The 22432-nt window shown below is 36.3% G+C and overlaps 1 pseudogene; it reads right to left on the bottom strand.

Annotated features, from left to right (window-relative positions):
• Positions 1-3538: 3538 nt before the first annotated feature.
• LOC149208362 (ABC transporter B family member 11-like) lies at positions 3539-20250 on the bottom strand (annotated as a pseudogene).
• Between the last annotated feature and the right edge of the window lie 2182 nt (positions 20251-22432).

The raw sequence follows: 22432 nt of genomic DNA, 5'->3' as shown, positions 1-22432 counted from the left end.
CCATCAAAATATTATTATTTTTTAAATTATTAAGTATATTTAATATAAAAAATTTACAATGTGAAAATATTATTTGATATTTATTGTATATGTTTAAGTAAGTATATAGGTAAGAAAAATAGATAGAAAATTCTTTTACAATTTCATATTTTTATTATCAAGCAGATCAAGATTTTTCTCATATGGCTTTAAGATGTTATGGGTAATCATGCATTGTAATGAGAGCTTTGATTGTGTTGGTAGCAAGGTGAATGCAAAGGTATTTTCATGGTTCATTTATGTTCCTTGAAAGGCCATCACTGCTTTGATGGTCACATTGATGTTAAGATGGAATATCATGATGAGAAGTGAGTTTTCCAAACTTATAACCAACACTAATAGCTCACAAGAAATTATGCTAGTGGAGTAGCTGAACAATTCAACTCATTATTAATCAATTTCAAACCTCAATTTGGTAACTAGTAATGGATGGCAACAATCCTAGTACAACCAACTCACTGTTAAACAATTTCAAACCTCAATTTGGGATGAACAATTCAACTCATTATTAATCAATTTCAAACCTCAATTTGGTAACTAGTAGTGGATGGCAACAATCCTAGTACAACCAACTCACTGTTAAACAATTTCAAACCTCAATTTGGGAACTAGTAGTAGATGGCGACAATCCTAGTACTTGGGTTTTTTAATTTGTTGGATTTGTTTGTTGTAGCCTATGTTTTAAGATGATTGGTCTATCGGTGATTTAGTTTCTCTAGTTAAAATAGTCAAGGTTCAAATTAAATTAAACTAAATTAAAATTAAAGTGCCAACATAATTCATCTCTAAATATCTTAAATTTATGTAATTTTATTATAGTGATTTGGATTTATTTTTTTAATTGGAATGAGAATTTCAGGTGAATCCATAACCCAGATACAACTATTTCATAAATGGTTTTTGGAGAGTTCACCAAACCACTAGAGCGAAGATTCGACTATAGTGATTTGGAATATAACTAATAATTTTTTATAAATAGGCACCTAGATCAAATTGATAATTTTTTTGGAGTTTTTGAATGGAATATTTAAATTTTTTATCAACATAAATTAAGATAGTGAAGAATATGTAGCATTGAAAATTAGCTATGCTCTCAAGGATTTGTGAATGCAACTTAATAAAGTTCTTCTTGTTGAGGTATTTAGTTTATATGGAATGTCACTCATTAGAAATCATTGCCCAAATTAATCTACAACTTCTACCAAGTGAATATATTTTTAATGTTATCTTACCTTTGTCTCATTTTTATATTAAAAAAAAATGAAAGTTATTAAAGTCATATTTTGTAGAATTTTTATATAAAAAAATGAAAGTTGTGAAGTCATATTAGAAATTACAGGGTCACATTGCAAAAGCCAAAAATGAAATATCCCTCATCAATGTTTTACTTCACCTTTATTACCTAAACCCAATTACCGTCTCCCTTTCAAAAAAAAATATTAATATGTAAAATTATTTTTTTACTTAATAAAAAGCAAAATCACAATGATGTCTTAGTATGTGAAATTCCTTTTTAATTCTTTTTTTACTTAATAAAAGGCAAAATCACAATGATCTCTTAGTATTTGACTAACGTTTTGATCTTTGCAATACATATAATTGATTTTTTTAACTTATTAAATAGAGAAATCTTGTAACACAATGAGATGTTCATACTTTGGTCAATATCTTGATATTTGCAATAAATATAGTTGAAACAATATCTAATTGATTATAAATCTGATGAATTAATGTAAATGAAAGTTTATTTACATTTCATTCTATATGTTAATTAATTCATAGTGATTAAAAAAAGAGAAAGTTCATTTATATATCTTGAATTAACGTAAATGAAAGTTTATTTATATTTCATTTCATATGTTAATTAATTCATAGTAATTAAAAAAAGAGAAAGTTCATTTATATAATTTTTTTATATTCCATAAGTTAATTAATTCATAGTGGAAAGTTAGCTTATATTTCTTTTTATATTCCATATGTTAATTAATTCGTAGTGATTAAAACACAAAAAGTTCATTTATATTTTTTTTATATTCCGTTTGTTAATTAATTAATTTATAGTTATTTATAAAGAAAAAAAATGGAAAAATTATTAAAATTGATAGAGATTTTGGAAAAAAAATGATTTATGATTTATAAAAATAAGATTTCCATAATCTATTCATAAGTTTATTAAAATGCAACATATTTTTAAGAACAAGACACTACCTTAATTTATTTTATGTATTCAAAAGTTTCTCTATCTACCACTACCATTAAAAGAGGGTAAAATATTAAGATAAAAGATACCATTAAGAGAGGGTAAAATATTAAGAAACTAAATAACCACATGCATATTGCTTTTTAAAATTATCTTTAAAGTATATTTGTCTTATTTTTGAATGAACTAAGCATGCATATTGCTTTCTAGAATTATTTTAATAAAATTATCTTTCATATTTCCATAAATAGAGTATAATTATCTTATATTTTAATAAAAGAAGCATATAAACTTATTTTGTTAATAATCATCCTACCTTCATCTTAACTCGAAATCACGAAAGGCCCAGAGAGATCAGATATCTTTAAATATCTTTAAAGCTACCCAATGACCATAACCATAGATGCCCAAATTTGAAAAGAATGAAATAATACTGATGACGCGTGTAAACCAATGCTACCTAGACTGGATAAATCTTCTACAAAGTACTTTGACATGTAATCCGCAAAGAATACACAGATTATTTACACGGATATTTACAAACAAAAACCATTTTCAAATAAAAAATCAACAATAATATGTGTATGCATATATAGATATAGAATCACAGAAATAATATGTCATGCACAGAGATACACGAACCAAAAGAGTATGAGTTATAGATATTTAATTTTTTTGAATGATAGATATTTAAGAATCCTCTTCAAGGGTGGGGATTGCACTGAGATCTGCAACCTTCAGTACCATATAGCTTCCAAAGAGATTGCATTGAACTCTGCAGGATTTAGGGCACGTCTCAATATATCTAACTGGACTACCCAACTCCATTACCAGTTCTCTGAAATACCCAACTCCATTACCAGTTCTCAGAGTTTTAAGACTAAATGCTTTATAATATATTTATAATATTGATAATCTGGACAATTCAAATTCCACCCACAGAGATTGCATTGAACTCTGCAGGATTTAGGGCACGTCTCAATATATCCAACTGGTCTACCCAACTCCATTACCAGTTCTCTGGATTACCCAACTCCATTACCAGTTCTCAGAGTTTTAAGACTAAATGTTTTATAATATTGATAGTCTGGACAATTCAAATTCCATCCAATTGTTGTATATGCATTGCTGAATTAAATTACATCCAATTACTGACTGCAGTATATACATTAAAATATCTTACAGAGTATTAAAATATATACATTCTTGAACTGAATTAAATTATTTCCCATGCCTGTAATTATTCAGGGGAGTTGTGTCCAACCAAAGATTCCCACTCGGAGCCCCGGGCCGGCGAGAGGACGATCGGCTGGTCATCCAGGAAGAGAGAGAGTTCATCGTGGGCATCGTCCCACGTGGCAACCTTGTTGGCGCCCAGGTAGAGCTTGTGGGAATCGAACTGCATACCGATGGACTGCACCCAGGTGAATCGCGCTTCAGACCCTCTTTCTTGCTCTTGCCAATGAAATGCCCATTGATATGTAAATTGGTCTCAGAGACAAGGCAGAAATCCCGGTCCTTCTTGCCATGAAAGAACAAGATAATGCCGTCCCCGTCAAGGGAGCAGAGCATTTTTCATTGTAAAGGCTCATTGTAGAGGCAGAAAAGGAGGAAACGGTTCGAATGCTTCCAAACAGCATCATTTGCAACCTGACTGGCTTCCTCATACAAAACCTGGAATATGATCCTCTTCTATAGGAATAACATCCCAAAATGTTTAAAGCTCTTTAGGAAGAGGAGAAACCTCCTGGTCTACAGTTGAAAGTCCGATTTGTATTAAACCATGAATCCCAATTGAAAAAATTGTCCAATTATACATATTCTAATATGATTTATAAACCATGTCTAGCAATATGCAGTCTGTGTACACTCTTTTCAGGGCCAATGACATTCCTAACCTTTGCATCAGCAGAAAAACCCTACAGGAACTTCACTGGAACTCAACCTTAAAGACCTAGCAGATGCAGGAGACCTAATGTCAAAAGTGCCAACTTCTAGTTTGCTGAAAAAGCTATAACAATACCAGCAGTGATTGTTGAAATATTCTGAACACAATCTTCCACTATACTACGCACTGTCGCAGCATCTGTTGATAATCTTGCACCTATTGCACAAATTTGGAGTTTGGATAATCACCAATATGATATATCTAACGTCTGCCCAAGGCGAATACAAATTTAGTGTTTACTCTTTGGAGTGTTTTTCCTCCCATTAACAAAACGGTAAAAGGTTTGTCATCAATCAAACCATCACTATCATCAAACCATCCAATCTCCTGGTAAACAATCTTGTTAAATGTCAATGATCGTATAGGTCGCACAAGCCTGCCACCAGCAACAGCAAAACAGATGATCTGTGTTGGTCCCATGAGGAGGCATGTTGCTTGCAAAACTATATACGTAAGTGCCCAGAATCTGGCATCTTTTCGAAGCTTATGTGGAAGTTCGTAAAAACTGACAATAACACTTGGAAGCAAGAGACTAAAAATAGGAAATGTAACCCCATGAACAACTGCTGCAATGGATCCCAGTATGAACACTAGAGTCTCTGCCTTGTTGAGAGATGCTAGGCGTGAAACAACATTTTTTCCATATTTTAACTGCCCATCCTCGACATCTCCCTGATTTTTGGACGAAAACCAATTCATGAAGCCCTTCTTTGGCTTACTTTTGCCCACTTGAACATTTTCCTGGAGGCCAACTCCACCTGGCAACGAAAATGGAAAAGAAACAGAGTTAGAACTACCACCAATTCCCGATGATCTACTGCTTATAGATCGTCTAGGAGATGACTTTCGACTACTACGCCTGCCAACGGCCCTGGAATCACGCAAATGCATTTCCATATGCTCAGGATCATTTGCATATTGTTCTTTTGGTGGATGTGTTTCCTGCAGACATATAAGCTGGGAGAATGGCCCAGATGGGTTCATGATGAGCTGGGAGTGTGAACCTGAAATTAACATTTCTCATTTCCATTAATAGCTCTGCGTGAGTAATGAGTAACGAAGAAGAGTCATCTCACTAAGCCTGTTGCAAAATATCAAATAATTTTTCTTGTTTGAACAATATTTGTTAATAATGGAATGGAGAAAAAATGTTTTATAAGCAAGTGGATGTTAGATTGTCGATATCTGTGTTGTTTGTTAATAAAGATTAAAAACTAAAGCATTGCAAAAATTTACCCTTTTCTAACAATACAGCCACGCTGGACGACAACGATCATATCAGCATTTCTGACAGTAGCCATACGATCTGCAACAATAACTGTTGTTCTATTTCTCGTAATTCTATCAACAGCTTCTTGAACCACTCTTTCAGACTCTGCATCCAAAGCACTGGCAGCTTCATCGACGAGGAGAATTCGGGCATCTTTTAAAATAGCCCACGCAATCGCAATCCTTTGCTTTTGAGCTCCATATAATTGGGCATCAAACCCCTGAAAAGAGTAACCATGACTGTCAGCATATACCAATCACCAATAATGAAGATCTATTTCTAGAAACTTCAGGCATGTTACTAATAAATTTTGCCGCATTAGCAAGCTCTGCAGCAGCCTATATTTCCTCTGCTGTTGCCCCATCTTTAGCATATGCAATATTCTCCTTAATAGTCGTTTCAAAGAGAGCAGGTTCCTGGCTTACAAGTCCAATTTTTTTGCCTTATCCATTAAATTGTTTGATATTGACACTATCTATAACCACTTCACCAGCTTGTGGATCATAGAATCGATCTATAAGATAATATAACTTGGACTTCCCACTTCCACTCTCTCTAACTATAGTTGTAGTGGTACCCTTATAGCTGCAATAGTACCTATGGGTATTTCCAGTGGGAACCCAGAAAATATATGAACATAAAGCCGCACTGGATAACCGAAGTGTACATCTTTAAGCTCAATATCAACCTGAATATCCTCAAGTACCAATCTATTTGTATCATATACATCAATCTCTGGCTTTCTATAAATTGTCTCAAACATTTTGTATGCTGCAGCTTGTCCAACTCCAAAGGCATTTAAACATGGCGAGCATATGTTGGTGAAATAGAAGAAAAATAGGAAAGAACTACACACATTCATTTAATATATTGACCAAGAAAACACCATAACTAACTGGAAACCAAACACACACATAGACACAGGATTTACGTGGTAAAACCTCGACAATGTGTCAAGGAAACATCCACGGGGCAAGCGATTGAAATATATTATTCAACAATGATTCTCCACTCATATACATTCCATGGGCATTCACCAGTTTTATATCATCGACCTCCGTTATATAACTGACAATTCAGTATAAAGCTAGCTAATTACATTTTACCCAAAATTACTAATTTGTTGTCAAGCTAACAAACTCCACCTTGACAACAATTTTCCTAATCCCTTGCCCATGCCCATTCATCATCTTTTCTGCAAGCCAAGAGAAGCTAAACTCCACCGCAGCTTCTCTAGTGTAACTGGTTTTACGAATATGTCTGCACAATTCTCTCGCGTATGGACCTTTTGAAGAGCTACTTTTCTGCCATCGATCACATATCTCAGAAAATGATACCTTACATCAATGTGCTTGGTTCTGCTGTGATAGGCAGGGTTTGTAGCCAAGTGAATAGCATTTTGACTGTCACATAGTATATTTACTTTCTCCCGCGTTCTTCCAATTTCATCGAGCAGACCCTTTAACCAGATTGCTTCTTTAATGTCATCTGAAGCAGCTATATATTTAGCTTCGATAGTGGACAACGCAACTGTTTCTTGAAGCTTTGACATCCAACTAATTGCTCCACTTGCAAGAGTAAAGACATAACCTGTAGTAGATCTTCTTTTGTCCAAATCACCTGCATAGTTAGCATCTACATATCCGCTGACTAATCCTTCACTACCATTAAAGACAATGCAATGGTCACTTGTGCCTCTTAGATATCGAAGCATCCATTTCACTGCTTGCCAATGTTCTTTTCCTCGATTTGCCATGAACCTACTGACAACTCTAACTGCATGTGAAATGTCAGGTCTTGTAGATACCATCACATACATTAAATTGCCTACAACATTTGCATATGGTACATGAGACATATACTGCTTTTCTTCATCAGCTCTAGGACTCAAAACCGAAGAAAGCTTAAAATGGGAAGCTAGTGGAACATTAACAGGTTTCACATTGTTCATAGAGAACTTTTCAAGTACTTTCTCCACATACTTCTGTTGTGATAACCGAAGCTTACCATTTTTCCTGTCTCTGTGTATCTCCATGCCCAAGATATGTTTTGCTACTCCAAGATCCTTCATATCAAACGTCCTAAAGAGTTGAGCCTTTAACCTGTTGATCTCTTCCATGCTTTTGCTTGCAATAAGCCTATCGTCAACATACAAAGCTAAGATAATGAATATGCCATTGAAACTTTTGAAGTACACACAATGATCATACTCACTTCTTATAAAGTTCTGGCTCACCATGAAGGAATCAAACTTCTTGTACCATTGTCTGGGAGACTGCCTCAGACCATACAATGATTTCCTGAGCTTGCAAACTAATCTTCTGCTGCGACCTCGTACAAAACCTTCTGGTTGTTCCATATATATCTCTTTGTTCAAATCACCACGTAGACAAGCTGTTTTAACATCTAACTGTTCTAACTCAAGATTAAGCAACGCAGTTAGTGCCAACACAGTACGTATAGAAACAAGTTTTACAACTAGAGAAAAAATCTCATGAAAGTCTATACCTTCAACCTAAGAATACCCTTTTGCTACCAGTCTCGCCTTATACCTTTCAATACTTCCATCAACTTTTTATTTTAGTTTGAAGACCCATTTACATCCAACAACACTTCTCCCTTTAGGAAGCTCTACAAGATCCCAGGTATTGTTCTTGGCTAAGGAGTCCATTTCTTCTTCCATAGCCGTTTTCCAGTTCTCGCTATCTGTATCATCTACTGCTTTTTGATAACAAGAAGGTTCCCCATCTTCAGTAATCAAAGCAAAAGATGAAGCAGAATCTTCATACCTTTTGGGAGTTTTCCTTTCCCTTGTAGACCTTCTTAGAGCGACTGGTTGCTGAACTGGTTCAGAAACTTACACTGGTTTAGAAGCTTCAACGGCTTCCTTTGTGTCGTCAACACCTTTTTCTCCAGAAGTCTCTCCTTCCTTTCAACTGTCACTGAAAGGTCTAGCCTCCAACTGAACTCATTGATTCGATGATACCTGTTCCTGTTTAATTCTTTCAACATTTGATTTTAACAGAGAGGATTCATCAAATGTTACATCTCTACTAATGACTATCTTCCACAATGTAGGATCCCACAACCTATATCCTTTCACTGCATAATCATACCCAACAAAGACATAACATTTCGACTTTGGATCTAATTTTGAACGCTGATTTTTCGGAATGAGAGAATAAGCATCATAGCCAAATATCCTCAAATGTGAATAGTCATAAGACTGACCTATCCAAACTTCTTCAGGAATTTTACAATCAATTGCTACTGAAGGTGATCTGTTAACTAAATAACAAGCAGTAGATATTGCTTCTGCCCACAACTCCTTTTGCAAGTTGGCATTGTTGATCATGTTTCTGGCTCTTTCCATAAGAGTCCGATTCATACGCTCAGCAACACCATTTTGCTGAGTATAAACAACAGTTTTGTGTCTAACAATTCCCTCATCCTTACAGTATTGTTCAAATTCAACTAAAGTGAACTTACCACCATTGTCAGTTCTTAGACATTTAATAGATTTGCCTGTTCTTTTCTCTACCATTACTTTAAATTGTTTAAAGACATTTAATACATCAGCTTTCCTTTTTAGCATATAGACCCAAACTTTACAGGATTAATCATCAATAAACATTAAAAAATACAATGCACCTCCATATGACACAATAGGGGAAGGCCCCCACAAATCAGAATGAATATAGTCTAAAACATCTTTACTATTATGATTTCCAACTTTAAATATCTGTTTACACTGTTTTCCATACACACAATGTTTACAGAAATCTAAATTCAAGGATTTCAGACCGGGAAGAGATTTACGTTTCATCAATACCTGAAGACCTTTCTCGCTCATATGACCCAATCGCTGATGCCATAGATGAGTACCTGCTTCTTTCTTTTCTGACGCAATCGCTGCTTCACTGATTTGCGTACTTCCTTTTAACCTGTAAAGATTTCTGACATTTTCTGCCTTCATAACCACAAGTGCTTCTTTAAAGACTTTTAAGACGCCATCCTGACTTGTAAACTTATAACCATCTGAATCCAACACTCCCAAAGAAATCAAATTTTTCTTCAAATCAGGTACATGTCTAACACTAGTTAATGTTCTAACTGTGTTATCATATATCTTAATCCTGATATCTCTAATCCTAACAATATGACATGACACATTGTTACCCATAAACACAGAACTACCGTTTACAATTTTATACGAAGTAAACCAATTTCTATGTGGGCACATGTGATGCGAAGCACCAGAGTCTAACAACCAGCTATCTAAACCCTGAGAGACATTACATTCAGGTGAAGTTTCATCTACCATACATAATTCTTCAGCAAATAAAACTTCGTCTATCAAACCTGAATCGACCTGATTCGCTTCGTTCTTCGGGTTTTTGGATTCCTTTCGTTTCCAACAGTCTTTCTTCAAGTGTCCAATTTTACCGTAGTTCCAACATTTTGCCTTACACTTCTTGCCCTTCGATTTTGATCTGGAAGACCCCCTTGGTTTTTCTCCTCTTTCCTTTGAGTGTCCTCTAGCGACCATGGCTTCTGATGCAACTGTTTCAGTGCTGGATTTCCTTCGTACTTCTTCAGACAAGAGAGCTCCCACGACTGATTCAAACTTCAAAGAATCAGCAGTGCTGAAGCTGATTGAAGTTACGAAGTGATCCCATGAGTCAGGCAGAGAACACAGCAAGGTTATGGCTTTATCTTCTTCCTGTGTTTTAATTTCCATATCTGTTAATTGATATATTAGTGTATTAAAAACATTCAAATGTTCTGCAACGTTTGAACCTTCTTTCATTCGAAGACTATATAACTGTCGTTTCAGATAAATTCTATTGGTTAATGACTTTGTCATATAGAGATTTTCAAGTTTTTCCCACAATCCTGACGATGTAGTCTCTTCAACAATGTTGAAGAGAACTTCATCCGCTAGGCATAACCGGATGGTACTAAGAGCTTGGGCATCCAAGTCCTCCCAGTCTGAAGTAGTCATGGTTGGAGGTTTCTTAGTTGCCCCATCCAATGCCTTGTGCAACCCTTGTTGCACAAGTAAATCCCTAACCTTCAGTTTCCAAAGAGAAAAATTGCTCTTTCCGGTGAATTTCTCCACCTCGAATTTTGCATTCGACATCTTGGCCATTTTGTTCTTCTCCTAGGGTTTCAGTCTTTCAGCTATCTTTTTCTTAAAAAAAACTTTGTTTCCCTTTTTCTTAAAAAACTGAGCCTGCTTTTTAAACAAACAAATTTTACAAATTTCTTTCTACAATTTTGAGCCTTTGTTTTTCTGCAATATTTTTTTTTTTTTTAGAGAAACCCTTCAACAAATTTTACTGAAAAATAAAACTTGTTATTCTTACTGAAACCCTGCTCTTTATCAGTTTTGGACAACTTCCTTTTCAACTGGTTTATGAACCCAACCCAAAATATTATGGGTAAACAAAAAAAATTGTCTTCAACAAATAATTTCTTTTTTTTAAAAAAAATATACCCGGATCTCACGCAGGCTCTGTCACAAGTCCTCTGCAACTTTATGCAGGCCAGCAGGCAGATAACGCAGGCTCTCCTTTTTTTTTTTTAAATACGCAGCAGTCTGGCTCTTCACGCAGGGACAACACCAGCAGTCTGGCTCTTCACGCAGGGTTTTGGACTCACAAACGCCTCACGCGCAGCCTCACGCCTCCTTCACGCAGGATTTTGGTCACGCAGGGACAGCACCAGCACTGGAACGGTTCTTCAGCAACGATTCTGCACTCCTTGACGCAGAGCACATACAGCCCTTCACGCCTCACGCTGATACACGCAGCAAGATTCGGCTCCACTCCTTGACGCAGAGCAATTACAGCCCTTCACGCCTCACGCTGATACACGCAGCAAGATTCGGCTCAGCCTCACGCCTCCTTCATGCAGGGTTTTGGTCACGCAGGGACAACACCAGCACTGGAACGGTTCTTTAGCAACGATTCTGCACTCCTTGACGTAGAGCACATACAGCCCTTCACGTCTCACATTGATACACGCAGCAAGATTTGACTCCACTCTTTGACGCAGATCAATTACAGCCCTTCACACCTCACGCTGATACATGCAGCAAGATTCGGCTCCACTCCTTGTCGCAGAGCAATTACAGCCCTTCATGCCTCATGCTAATACACACAACATGATTCGACTCACGCAGTCAGGTTTTGGACTCACGGCTCTCACGCTGATACAGCCACACGCCCTTGGACTCACGACTCTGATACCACTTGTTGGTGAAATAGAAGAAAAATAGGAAAGAACTACACACATTCAGTTAATATATTGACCAAGAAAACACCATAACTAACTCAAAACCAAACACACACAGACATAGAATTTACGTGGTAAAACCTCGACAACGTGTCAAGGAAACATCCATGGGGCAAGGGATTGGAATATATTATTCAACAATGATTCTCCACTCATATACATTCCATGGGCATTCACCAGTTTTATATCATCGACCTCAGTTACATAACTGACAATTCGCTATAAAACTGACTAATTACATTTTACCCAAAATTACTAATTCGTTGTCAAACTAACAACATATACATCAATCTCTGGCTTTTTATCAATTGTCTCAAACATTTTGTAAGTTGCAGCTTGTCCAGCTCCAAAGGCATTTAAGCATGGTGACGCCTGTCCCGGAGACCTGAAATCCAACAGAACATTTATCATTGTGTTCTCATTAATTAATGTGAATTTATCTAGTTTGAATAAGTGCAAATCCCTATAGTCAGATTTCCTGATCAAGTGACAATAATGCATGTCACAATGCAGATTCAAGTCACATGCCTCCAGTCAGAACTGCAATGATGACATTAATCACACTCCAGAATATCCTTCATGAATAATTAACCGTTATCAATACCAAAGAGCCAATGCAAAGGTGGAGAACAAAATAAAATGTAAAGACCCAACGCCAAAACTAGCTGCCAACTATTGATAAGCAGCCAACCATTGATGAGCAGTAGCCATGTAAGTAATTGTAAGGGAATTTTCATAGTCAGTAACATCATTCTTCTCCCCGATAAAAGCAGCAGCCTGAAATGTAACTAAAATGTGTTATTAATCTGTATAGATTATATACAATAGAACTGGTGCTCGTATGAAAACACGGTAACCCTCAATTTCAGATCTAAAGAAACCTGGTTTTATGACATGAAAAGGCATGGTTTGTGTTATTGATCACATACTTCGGGTCCTAAATGAACCAGTTGTCTGCTCCATAACATTGCCCGCTTCTACATATGCTTGCTGACCTCAGCTTGACATCTTCGATATTATCATAGCCATAGCGCTGCCCGCCAGTGCAAGAAGGGGAATCGTACATAGCATTACTAGGGTAAGTTTCCATCCTTTGATGAAGGTGACAACAAAACCTCCGAAGAATGTTGACATGAGCTGGATGAATTTCCCAACCTGAACAAACAACGGCAAATATTATTATACATATCTTATGTGGAAAATGCAAAATAGAAATATAAACATATGATAAAGGTTATTGTACAATCTTCCATTAGAGTAATATAATTACACTGTTAATTTGCACTTCAATTACAATTTTCACTAGTTACATAGTTAATGATCAGTTATACCATTGTGATTTGTATCACGAATATAGAAGACATGTTGATGCTGTGGGAATTTAAATATCGATTTGCATTTCATTTTGTTATTGGGCTTTTACTTGTGGCTGCAGCCAGAGTCACTGTTCCCATTAACACATTGATATATTGACATCGGAGCCAGAAAGGACGTGATCTGTATCCATGTGTGTGCAGTGTATGAAAGTGCAGCATAGGAGAGTTTTTTTCATAGGTCAACGCTGCTTTATGAGGGATGCCTCCGGAACTTTAAACCTAAGTTCCACTTGAAGGAGGTAAACTAGGTAAGGAAGATGTTGCAGTAAAGAAAGGATTAAAAAAACACCCAATGTGAGGCCAGTTGTAATATTTGCTTGAACTAGAGGCCCAATTCCAATAAAGAAGACCCATAGCGAGGCAAGTTCTAAAACTTGAGTGAACAAGAGGATCGACTGTTTGCAACAAGACATTTTATTTTGGACAGACGCTTAGGAGAACAAAGCCACCATTACAGCCCAGTTGTTGCATCACTGAAAATAGAAATTTAATGTTGGAATGATCACCAATATGACATATCTAATGTAATGTGTTCAGAACTGAACTATATGATAATCTTGCACTTATTGCAAGACTGAAAATAGAAATTTGAAATTAGTTTGATCGCCAATATGATATATCTAATGTAATTGATACAGAGGAAAATGCAAATTTAGTATTTAATACAAATTTGGTATTTGCCCTTGGAGTGTTTTACTCCTGTTACCAAAACAGTTAGAGGTTTGTCCATCCACTGACCTTGAATTTTCACTATTATCAAACCATCCAAATTGGTCCTGCCTCTTGTAACTGCAATTACAAATGTTCTCTGCAAAATTAAAAAAGCAATTACAAGCTTGATAATTATTAAGCTGGCATATAAAGCAATTACAAGCTTGATAAGACCTTGAATTTTCACTATTATCAAACCATCCAAATTGGTCCTGCCTCTTGTAACTGCAATTACAAATGTTCTCTGCAAAATTTAAAAAGCAATTACAAGCTTGATAATTATTAAGCTGGCAAATAAAGCAATTACAAGCTTGATAAATATTAAGCTGGCATATAATTTGTTAAGGATTCCACCAATTGATAATATGATCATATACACACACCAGTTTTTATAAGTTGTTGGGGAAATATTTCTTAATCACCCTGTGATTTTTTGTTGTCTTTGTGGAGCCTTTTTAATTGCAAACTTTATAATACAATAGTTGTCCGCGTGGAGCCTTTTTAATTGCAAGCTTTATAATACAATCGTTGTCTTTGTGGAGCCTTTTTAATTTTGAACTTTATCGAGATTTTTAATTCTGAACTTTATATCTCAATAAAGTAATGCACGATTATACTAACACTCAAAAATCTCAATAAAGTAATGCACGATTATACTAACACTGCATGCAATCAAGCTAACATCTATAATTCAAATCAATAATACACTGCAAGATTTATAATACAATCGTTGTCTTTGTTGAGCCTTTTTAATTCTGAACTTTATTGAGATGTTTAATTCTGAACTTTATATCTTAATAAAGTAATGCACGATTATACTAACACAAAAATCTCAATAAAGTAATGCACGATTATACTAACACTGCATGCAATCCAGCTAATATCTATAATTCAAATCAATAATACCTTCACTGATGACTTATTAGGTAACTTCCTAGTACCATTGTTCTATCTAATAAATGGACTTTTGGATCAAAGAAAAACTGGTGGAAACCGCCAAAATGAGCAATAACATTCAAATTTTGACGAAGGTTTTAGCTAAAGTCCAAAAACACATACAAAGAGTGCTTGTTACATTGTTATGTATTTAATAAAAGGAAAAATTGTTGAATAGAAAGAACAAATCTTAAAAAGAAAACTTGCTAGGCTTAAAAATAAACTGAATTAGCTAAATCTAAACACTATCTAAACATTTAAGTTGAACTTGTTTTAACTTTGTTGGTAGCATAACTTCATTATAATTATCAAGTACATAAGTGAATGGGCCATAATATCCAAATTTTGACCGTGTGTAAGGTTTTAGTTAAAGTCAAAAAACGCATACAAAGAGTGCTTGTTATGTTATGCATTCAATAAAAGGTAAAAATTGTTGAGAAGAATGAGGAAATCTTAAAAAGAAAGTTGTTGGGATTAAAAATAAACAGAATTAGCTAAACCTAAACATTTAAGATGGACCATCTGATTATTGGTTCTAAACTCATTATAATTATCAAGTACATAAGTGATGGACTTGTTTTAAGTTTGTTGGTACCATTTGATTATTTGTTCAATATCCAAGAAATAAACAAATTTAAGGACCTATTCGAAATTTGTGGGTGCCATTTGATTATTTGTTTAATTTCATCATAATTATTATCAAGTACATAAGTAAATCAATAAAGCTCTTATTAGAAACAAATTTTCTATGTCATGAATTATTTTTCTTTTACGAATGATTTTTCATTAAAGTGAAAAATAAACAAATTTAAGGACCTATTCAAAATTTGTGGGTGTCCTTTGATTATTTGTTTAATTTCATTATAATTATTATCAAGTACATAAGTAAATCAATAAAGCTCTTACTAGAAACAAATTTTCTATGTCATGAATTATTTTTCTCTTATGAATGATTTTTCATTAAAGTGAAAAAACCTCGTTATCTCTTGGAACAAGGACTAGGATTATATGACTAATATTGATTTCATTTGCTGAAAGAAACTCCTGAACCACAAGGATAAAGCAATCAACCTATTATGCATCTCGTTATCTCTTGGAACAAGGATTAGGATTATCTGACTAATATTGATTTCATTTACCGAAAGAAACTCTTGAACCACATGGATAAAGCAATCAACCTATTTTGCACCTCGTTATCTCTTGGAACAAGGATTAGGATTATATAACTAGTATTGATTTCATCTCGTTATCTCTTGGAACAAGGACTAGGATTATATAACTAGTATTGATTGATTTCATTTACTGAAAGAAACTCCTGAACCACAAGGATAAAGCAAGTGACCGATTAATTAAGAGGGATGAATTTGAAAAGGGATGAATTTGAAATTTTCTTCAGATAAAATAAATCCATTTTTTTGGTAAAAAAGGATTAGCTTAAAGGAAAAACTAGTAGTGTGTTTTGTAGGGTAGAGAATTATGACAAAAAGCGAATAGAGTTTAAAATGACCTAAAATGACCAAAAAAGACAGTATCAAAAATAGAACCACAATCTCATTTTCAAAATGGTGTATAGTTTTTTTAGCCTTTTCATGTTTTTCGTGTGTGTGTTTTTGCTTGAACTTTACAAGGTTGCCAACATGGAGGAGAAAGAGAAAAAAGAATCTGGCACCCATATCCTTATACTTACCCAATTTCTCTCAGCTGAGACTTCTCCCTCAAATTCCTTTTCACATTGACCCACATGATGTTGTAATTTAATATCTTGGAAGAAGATAATCTCGTCTTTTACACTAAGCAACAAGAAGCGAATTAACAATGATCTAAAGAAGGGGATACTTAAATCCTAGAAACTATTCTATCCATTGTTTTATTAAAGATATCATGACATCCACAGAACAGAAAGTGTGATTTGAATGGCAACATGTAAATAAAAGAGAACATATTGTTTTATTAAAGATATCATGACATCCACAGAACAGAAAGTGTGATTTGAATGGCAACATGTACATAAAAAAGAACATAGGGGGCACCTACAATGGCATTCATTAGATTGTTGTCCTGCTGCTTCTCCATCATTGTCGTTCACTAGCTACATTGCTGAGCACGTTACTAAATTCCTCCTTTCTCAAATGGCTCTTGAGAATCTTTTCAGAATCTTTTCACTCAAAGTGTTCCTGCTCATTATAATTATCAAGTACATGCGTGAATGAGCCATAACATCCAAATTTTGACCCTGTAAGCTTTTAGCTAAAGTAAAAAAACCCATACAAAGAACTTGCTTGTTACATTGTTATGCATTCAATAAAATAAGCCCATTAACAATGATCTAAAGAAGGGGGTAATTAAATCCTAAAAACTATTCTACCCATTGTTTTATAAAGATATCATGACATCCACAGAACAAAAAGTGTGATTTGAATGGCAACATGTAAATAAAAAAGAAGATAGGGGGCACCTACAATGGCATTCATTAGATCGTTGTCCTGGTGCTTCTCCATCATTGTCGTCCACTAGCTACAATGCTGAGCATTGTTACTAAGTTCCTCCTTTCTCAAATGGCTCTTGAGAATATTTTCACTCAGAGAGTTCCTGCTCATTATAATTATCAAGTACATAAGTGAATGATCCACAACATCCAAATTTTGACCTTGTAAGGTTTTAGCTAAAGTCAAAAACACATACAAAGAGTGCTTGTTACATTGTTATGTATTCAATAAAAGGTAAAAATGGTTGAGAAGAATGAGAAAATCTTAGAAAAAGTGCTTGTTACATTGTTATGTATTCAATAAAAGGTAAAAATGGTTGAGCAGAATGAGAAAATCTTAAAAAGAAAGTTGTCCGGCTTAAAAATAAACGGAATTAGCTAAGCCTAAACATTTAAGATGGACTTGTTTTAACTTTGTTGGTACCATCTGATTATTTGTTCTAACTTCATTATAATTATCAAATACATAATAATTATCAAGTACATAAAGGATGGATTTGTTTTAACTTTGTTGTTCTAACTTCATTATAATTATCAAGTACATAAGTGATGGACTTGTTTTAACTTTGTTGTTACAATCTCATTATTTGCTCTAACTTCATTATAATTATTAAGTATGTATGTGAATCCATAAAGCTCAGTTACAAGAAACAAACAAATTTATGGACCTATTCGAAATTTTGTTGGTGCCATTTGATTATTTGTTTAAATTCATTATAATTATTATCAAGTACATAAGTAAGTCAATAAAGCTCTTACTAGAAATAAATTTTCTAAGTCACGAATTATTTTTCTTTTGGGAATGGTTTTTCATTAAAGTGAAAAGACCTCATTATCTCTTGGAACAAAGACTAGCATTATATGAGTAGTAATGATTTGATTTACTGAACTCCTGAATCACAAGGATAAAGCAAACAACCTATTAATTCAAAGGAATGCATTTGAAATTCTATTCAGATAAAATCCATTTGTTTGGGAAAAAATGGATCAGCTTAAAGGAAAAATTAGTAGTGTGTTTTTTAGGGGACGTAATTATGACAAAAAGTGAAAAGAAATTCAGAGGGATGCATTTGAAATTCTATTCAGATAAAATCCATTTGTTTGGGAACAAATGGATCAGCTTAAAGGAAAAATCAGTAGTGTGTTTTTTAGGGGAGGGAATTATGACAAAAAACGAAAAGAGTTCCTGCTCAAGTCAAGATGTTTTAGCTTCATGAAACCCCAAATTTCTTTGGGAATGCTACCAACCAGAAGATTGTTGGTTATATTCAAAAGCTCCAAATCCTTCATACTCCCGAGCTCTCAAGAAATGGAGGCTTGCGGTGCCATATTTACAAGAGGGAGAAATATTACAAAGTCTCTCATGCAACTCACATGTAGGGAAATGAGTGATTCTTCTGTTGAAATTTCTAAGTCTGACATGTCAAAAACTCCTATTGCATTATCTGTTTTATTTCACCTACTTGTTTATTCTTTAACAAGTTATTTAACCATATAAATACTGAAAATAACCACAAATGTAGTCTCAACTCATATACAGATCATCAACTGAAATAATAGACAAAAACACAAGGGACACCATTATTTTTGGACAATCGTCCCTGGAAAAACTCAAATTTGGGAAAACCAGTGCAACAGTTCTGAGAGTTTTATTATTAAGCAACTTTCTTGAGTACAACTAGGGTACCAAAATGGCTCACCAAACAGAGATTTCTACTTGGCAATAATAACTCTTCTCGGAGATATATATTCAACAAATTTGTCCCACGAAAATCCTTCCAGCGCTTCTCTAAGGCTCTGCGTCAACCCTGCTAGTCCCAGCGTCCTGAACCCTCTGCGTCAGCCTTCTGCCTCTATGCATCAGCTTTCTGGCCTTCTGCGTCACCCACGTAGGCCCCTCAGCCTCTGCACAATCACTAGCTGCCTCTGCTTGGCTCCCGCTACCTCTACGTAGCTATGGCTGCTTTGCGTAGCCCCTCTACGATTGTGCTGATCCTCCGACACTGTCTCTACCTCTCTGTTATGTACTCAATGCCCCTCGCTGCAACTCAGATCTCTTGTTCAAATTTTTCAGCAAACCTCGCTCTAGAAAATCGAGCTGAGTGATCAATCTTGGGGTATCTCCAATTGACCCTCAAGCTTCCTCTTATACTTTTCATGTGAGATTAAATCTCTAATCAATGGCTAAGATTAGGTTTGGCTTGATCCATGCCATTTAGAACATTCTCACCTAGTTTTATATTAATATCCATTAATATTTTAATTTTCCTAAGTTTAGACTTAGGAACTCCATTAAAAATATTAATTATTTTAATATCTCTCTAACCAGGTGGAATTTCCCCAAACCATTTCTGGGTCTTGGAGATTTCATGTGCTTTAGCCTCCACCAATTTTCATGGCTAGAGCACATCTAATGCTACCACAAATCAACACTCCCTCTTAGTGAGGAATGTGTTCTAATAATGCTCCACCAGTGAACATCACACTAATTCTCCAGCACCAGTACCTGTGTTGATGCTTGGCCTGCTGCCTAGCATCCTCTGCACTGCTACCTCCTGTACTACTACCCATGGCTCTGCCACTGCCACTGCCACTACTACATCTGTACTGCAGCTCCCTCTGCATCCATGTTGTTGCTGGTCCTTCCTTCCAACATGTTGCATCATGTTGCCCATAACACTACCACTGCTAACTGTTGCATTGCAACTCAATTACTGAGAAGTAAGTAATTGATCTACCCAACTACTGACATCCTTGTCAACTTACCTCTGATGCTATCTTGTGCCCCCTTTGCTGCCTTCGCACTGCTGCAAACACCTTTGTGCCTCTCGCACTGTTGCAACCACCTCTATGCCTCTCTCCACTGCTGCAACCATCTCTATGCCTCTCACATTGTTGCAACCCCCACTTCGTTGTTGCGGACCTCTGCACTGTAGCACTGCCTTGTCGCTCCATCCACATCTTGCTTCTATCGACATCGGTCATCCTGCTACTGTCATTCGGGGCTCCCGTAGCCGAATATTATCCAAGAGTTTGGGTACCTCAAGGATCCTACTGCTCAAATTTTGTAGTCCTCATGACTACAACTCGATGTCACCCCACCTCTTCTCTAAAGGTTCATGAGCACTCATGGCACAATCGTCATCTGTCTCGACTTCTTTCTCCACCTTTGCTGGAGCTGCCTTGGAGTCAGAAACCTCTCCCTTATTCTTCTTCCTGGGACACTGGGTTGCATAATGATCCAGATCCCCACAATGGAAGCACTTTACCTTGGAGATGTCCTTATTCTTTCTCTTCCCCTGATGTCCCACAAATGCCAAAGCCGCATACTCCTCCTCTTTTTTTATTCGACCTCCTTTGCTGCTACTCCCTGCGTTGATCAGTCGTCTGATCCCTTTGTGGCGAAGATCTACCCACATCTCTTCCCATCCTAGGAGAGTCGCTCTGCCGAAAATGCTTTGGACAAATGTCTCCCAATCCTTGGAGACTACATTCAAGGCGGTCCTCACCATGAACTCCTGATCCGGCATGGCCCCTATGGAAGTAAGTTGGTCTCGAATCTCCTACAACCTGCTGAGGTATAGATCTATTTGCTCCCTCTTCTGCATATGATACGACTGCAGTTGATTCTCCAGTAACATCTTCCTCTGCACAGAAGTGCCCTGATACAATGTCATCAAAGTATCCCACATCTCCTTTATCATGTTCTTCTTAGCAATATGTTTACTACATGATCCTTGACCCCATCAAGAATTATGCACTTTGCCTTTGCCATTGCATCCTCATACTTTTCATTATCAGCTGGGTCTTTTGGGATAGCCACTATTCTCAAGGCGAAGCCCTTGATGCAATGTTTATACAGAACAGACAGGATCCTGGCCTTCCAGATGACAAAGTTGGAGGCCCCGTCCACCTTGTCCTGATCCCTCAGTCCGTTCATTGCCATCTCCACTCTTCTTTTCTGGACTCCCTCTGAGTCTTGACTTCCCTCCTGGAATTTCTCCCCTTGACTCCCTATAAGTCTTGATTTTCCTGCTGGAAATCTTCCCGCTAACTATCGATCTGCTCCTCTCTGATCCTCTTTGCAATTGCAACTTGGATCTGGATTTCTTGGCTAGAAATCCCTTAAGGCAACAAATCCCTCTACCTTGGTTCTGTCCCATTAGGTATTGTTATACTTTGACAGCAGCAACGCCCCACCAGCTTCCCAATCCACAATTTTCCCATAGTGCCCTAGGCCCCAACAACTGAAGAAACTGGGCCTCTTAGCTCTGTGCAATCCCGACAAGGCTGAATCTCTCCTCTGGCCAACTGTGTCAAGCTTACCTGGCTGAGTAGGACAACGTGGCTCTTAGTGAGCCACTTTTGCCTCTCTTTGCCTCTGCATTGTCCCTCTCTCAGCTTGAAATGATGAAGCAAGCCCTTTGCGTCATTCCTTCTCTGTTGCCTTTTGCTTAGGAACAACTCTGTCTCTTGGGCAGTTGTTTCTGCTGCAAATTTTCTAATTTTAGCTAGTGCCTTCAGTTCTCCTATGATCTGCAATGCTCTGATACCATGTTGAAATTTCTAAGTCTGACACGTTAGAAACTCCTACTGCAATATTTGTTTTATTTCACCTACTTGTTTATTCCTTAACAAGTTATTTAACCATATAAATATTGAAAATAAACACAAATGCAGTCTTGGCTCATATACAGATCATCAACTGAAATAATAGACAAACACACAAGAGACACCGCTATTTTTAGACAGTCGTCCCCAAAAAACCCAATTTGGGAAAACTGGTGCAGAAGTTCTGAGGGTTTTATTATTAAGCAACTTTCTTGAGTACAACTAGGGTGCCAAACTAGCTCACCCAACAGAGATTTCTACCCGGCAGTAATACCTCTTCTCGGAGACAGATATTCAGCAAATCTGTCCTATGAAAATCCTTCCAACGCTTCTCAAAGGTTCTACGTCAGCCTTTCTAGTCCCAGCATTACACCTGAACCCTCAGCATCAGCTTTCAGGCCTTATGCATCACCCACGCAGGTCCCTCAGCCTCTGCACAATCATTAATTGCTTCTGCATGGATCATGCTACCTCTGTGTAACTATGGTTACCTCTGCGTAGCCCCTCTACCACTGGGCTGATCCTCCAACACTATCTTTGCCTCTCTGCTATGTAC

Source organism: Pinus tabuliformis, chromosome 1_2 (genome assembly GCF_031772625.1).
Source record: "Pinus tabuliformis cultivar Carrire ecotype Pingquan chromosome 1_2, CPIR1, whole genome shotgun sequence".
In the NCBI taxonomy this organism is placed as follows: domain Eukaryota; kingdom Viridiplantae; phylum Streptophyta; class Pinopsida; order Pinales; family Pinaceae; genus Pinus; species Pinus tabuliformis.
Note: the sequence above shows the minus strand (reverse complement) of the source record. Positions and strands in the feature narration are given on the sequence as shown.